This window comes from Piliocolobus tephrosceles, chromosome 7 (genome assembly GCF_002776525.5).
Source record: "Piliocolobus tephrosceles isolate RC106 chromosome 7, ASM277652v3, whole genome shotgun sequence".
NCBI lineage: Eukaryota > Metazoa > Chordata > Mammalia > Primates > Cercopithecidae > Piliocolobus > Piliocolobus tephrosceles.
In genome coordinates this window covers 61,097,852-61,102,270 of record NC_045440.1, presented here as the reverse complement: position 1 = coordinate 61,102,270, position 4,419 = coordinate 61,097,852, and the positions used below count along the sequence as shown (strand labels likewise).

The 4,419-nt window shown below is 39.6% G+C and overlaps 1 pseudogene; it reads right to left on the bottom strand.

Moving 5' to 3' along the window:
* The window catches only part of LOC111549260, a 156,427-nt pseudogene extending 153,674 nt beyond the window's left edge, over positions 1 to 2,753 (bottom strand).
* Positions 2,754 to 4,419: the final 1,666 nt, after the last annotated feature.

The window sequence follows — 4,419 nt, the reverse complement described above, 5'->3', positions numbered from 1 at the left end:
CCTCCACCTCCAGGGTTCAAGCGATTCTCCTTCTTCAGTCTCCTGAGTAGCTGGCACTATAGGCACATGCCATCATGCCTGGCTAATTTTAATATTTTTAGTGGAGATGGGGTTTCACAATGTTGGCCAGGCTGGTCTCGAACTTCTGATCTCAGGTGATCCTCCTGCCTTGGCCTCCCAAAGGGATTACAGTTGTGAGCCACCGCACCCGGCCCTGAATCGTACCTTCTAAACCTTTAGAGACTCAGTTTTCTCATCTATAAAATGGGAATGATAACAATACTATCCCATTGAATTGTTAATTGAACTAACAATTATAGAATGCTTAGAACAGTGACTGGCACACAGCAATTAAGCACCATATAAGCATTGGTCAAATATATTTTTCAAAGTTAAGTGTAACATAATTAACAAATTCTAGAACTTCTTTAAATAATTAATGGAATAATTCCCAAATCCCACTTGACCAATTTCTCCATATTCTAACCCACTACTTTCTCAATCCTACTTCTAGGCTGCCTCTGATCTTTGCATATAAGCTTCGTGCTTATTAACCCTGCAATGCAATTATTTGTTTATTGTCTGGCACAAGGAGATCAACAAATGCTTATAAAGTAAATGAATAGATATTTGATTTATCATTATTTCCAAATCTTCCTCAAAGCCCAGAAATTTCTTTGTTTTTCTCATGCATTTTCCTCCTTGTATTGTTAAAGACCAGAATATGCCACCCCAAAATATGACTATGAAGTAATTCAGGATAATGGCCTCCAGGTTCATTCATGTTGCTGTAAAAGAACATTATTTCATTCTTTTTTATGGCTGTCTAGTATTCCATGGTGTACACATACACATTTTCTTTATCCACTTAACCATTGGTGGACACTCAGGTTGATTCCATGACTTTGCTACTGTGAATAGTGCTGCAATAAACATATGAGTGTGGGTGTCTCTATATATAATGATTTGTTTTCCTTTGGGTAGATAACCAGTCATGGGGTTGCTGCGTAGAATGGTAGTTCTACTTTTAGTTCCTTGAGAAATCTCTATACTGTTTTCCATAGAGGTCGTACTGATTTAACATTTTTACCAACAGTGTATAAGCATTCTCTTTTCTCTACATCCACACCAACATCTGTTGTTTTACTCTGGAGAAAAATCCAAAAAAATTTCAGGCATCTGGAAATAGGTATTGTTAAAGAAAAACATTATTCAATGACACGTGTCATAGCACAGTAAGGCAGACTTTATTCAGGTCCACCGCAACAGGTATAGGGGCCACAGCAATGGGGTATTGCAGTGAAGGAGAGAGACTGGGCTCAACTCCGAGTACAGCGTGGGCAAGTGGGACCTTAGAGCCAAGGAGCAGGGTGGGGGTCAGCAGATGGAAAAATTACTAAGAGGGGACCTCAGGGGTAAGGTGAATCCTGGCTAAACTGATTTAGCAATGGTCTTGCGAAAACTGGATTTTACATGGAGGTGCACAGATGGGCCTAGAAGAATATTCAGAAGGCTGAGTAGAGTTTGGCCAAGCAAAGATTCTTTGTCTGTATCTATGAGGCCTCTAAAAAGGAAAGCAGAGTAAGCTTGGAATAATTTTTAAATGATTCCAAAATAATAGGTGCACGGAGACTAGATTTTTATAAAGGTCAACAGCGTTGAAAACTTCATTCTGTTAAAATCAAGATAATCAGTTTCCCAAGTGATCTCTAAGAATAATATAGGAAGTCATGGGGCTGAATAATAATAATAATAATAATCATAGTAATAATAAGTGGTCACCCCCAAAAAGGAGGTCCATGGAGCTTGTACATATCTTTTGTAAAGAGGTGGGAGTCACAGAAATGAATGATATAAAAATTGTGAGATAGGAGGGAAGTCAGCACTCCTAGGTACTGAGGATGTTCTCTGCACTGGCACACCTTAGCAGACCTTCAGACAGACTTAACGGGGAAGCCAAAGAAGCTTATGCTCAGGGCCCCTCACTTTCACAGGGTACCTTACAAGGCCTTGGAGAGGCTCTAGCAATTTTATATTCTTAATTTTATATTCTTTTGAGGAGAGTAATTTTAGTGAAGTATGTTTACATTGTATAAAGAAAAATGGACAATTTTGCATTATTCTGTTATTGAGCAAATGGGCTCACTGCTTGATGTGCTTAGAAGCCATACTGCGGCATCAGCTTTTGAGATAAAAAAGGATTTACTGAGAGGCTGACCAGTAAGGACACAGGAGGCACAACTAAAATCTGTCTCCCAAATTTGAGTATAGGGCAAGTTTTAAGGGCTTGGAAGGTGGCAAGTGAAAGGATTTTGGTGTGGTAAGGTCTGATTGGAGAGCTTCAAATGTGACTATTTTTGGTAAGGTACACTGAGGCTGATTTTAGCCCTGGCTCTTCCTGGCCATCAGACCCCCTCACTTTTGAAATGGTTCTGATGTTCAAGTTCCGATTGTGTCCTGGTCTTCCTGGTTCCATGGGGAGGAATTGTTGGTTTTGGGTGTCAGAGGTCAAATCTTTCCTATTGCACATGCCTGGGCCATAGACTTACAGTCTTGGCTCTGTTATATCTACAAGGTACTTAACATTCTATTATCAATAGAGTAGGCCCAGTTTGAGATGCTTCCGTGCTTACAGTTCTTCCTGGAGAGGACCACTTCCCCCTCAGTTGTGTAAGTTTCCTACAAACCTGCATCAGCTTCGGTGGATCGTGCTTCCGCAGAGAAACCCTTGTACTTCCTTCTCTCTCCCGCATCCTGGCTGTGAAAGCAAGTTCTGCTTACCAAAGTCCTCTGAGTTCTGAGTGGTTTTGGATTCCGGTTTTTTCTTTGATAAAGACATAAATGACATGACAATTGTTTCCTGGAGTAATGAGCTCACATTCTCAACATTAAACTTAAAAAAAATAAATATTTAAAAAGCTAGCATTCATGTTACAAAATAAAAGGCATAAGATATGAGAAACTTGGCTACAGTAGCATCTGTGAAGAAAATAATTAAGTGTTTTGTTTCACTCTGTACGTAGAGTGTCAATAGTGCTAATGAGGTTATTAAAAAGGTCTCGAGTTACCACGCATAGAGTCACCAGGCAAGCAGGAAGGATTCACTGCATTCTGGGAATCCTGTTTCCTGAGGGTTAAAAGTATAATTTTCAAAAAGGTAAAATCACAAAAATAAAATAAATGTGTCAAATATTTTATTTAACTCATTAATTAAAATCCACTTAAAATGAGATTTTGATTTGCAGAGATTTGTATTCTCTGCCGGACAAAATTCATTTGCATTGTCATGTATGGGAATCATTTGCATTGCTATGGGCAGGAAACATTTGCATCGTTATCCATTTTCTATAACTTAAACCCTATTCCTACAGAGTTGTAGAATAGCCTAGTCAATCACAGGCAATGGAAAGTGGAATTAGAGAATCCCAGAGGGTCTGCTAACAATGTCCTGCCCTCCACTGAAAGGACGCCAGGATCACTTTGGTCTATATCTAAGACTTGGACCATTTTTCCTACATGAGATATATTATGAAGAGAAGAATATTTATCTTAGTGTAACCAGCAGAGCAGAAGCTCTTGAAATCATATATTAATATTATGTGGACACGCGATAGGACCAGGAATACTTTCAGCCTGGCAAAGATGAGATGCACTGTGGACAGTGATCCAAGTTATAAAATACTAAAGTACTATCATGAAGCAAAGGGCTGTCCTTATTTTGTGTAGTTCCAGAGGTCAGAAACAGAGTAAATGGGGTTAGGGGTAGGGGTAGGAGGGGGTAAGAAGCTACAGCAAAGCAGATCTAAACATATGAAAAACTTGTTAAGAAATGGAAGTTTTGGGCCAGGCATAGTGGCTCATACCTGTAATCCCAACACTTTGGGAGGCTGAGATGGGTGGATCACATGAGGTCAAGAGTTCAAGACCAGCTTGGCCAACACAGTGAAACCCTGTCTCTACTAAAAAAAAACAAAAAAATTAGCCAAGTGTGGTGGCATGTACCTGTAATCCCAGCTACTTGGGAGGCTGAGGCAGGAGAATCACTTGAATCTGGGAGGCGGAGCTTGCAGTGAGCCTAGATCATGCTAAAACACTTCATCCTGGGTGACAGAGTGAGACTCTGTCTCAAAGAAAAAAGAAAAAAGAAAAAGAAATAGAAGTTTTGATTTGTGGGTTCTCTGTCATTGAAAATGTTCAGGCAGAAGTTATATAATCCTTTATAGGAATGTGAAAGGAAAATATCTTGGGCCCATGATAGAAGGCAGGTAACTCCTTTATGAAGTTTAAGCTCACTTCCAACAGGGAAGATGAGTTGTTTGTTTGTTTGTTTGTTTCCTGCTTCTAGGATGGTAGAGAGCAGTCTTTAGCCTGAAACCCATTCCTAGGTAAGTAACTGAATTGGGATTTGGCTTGGCTAAA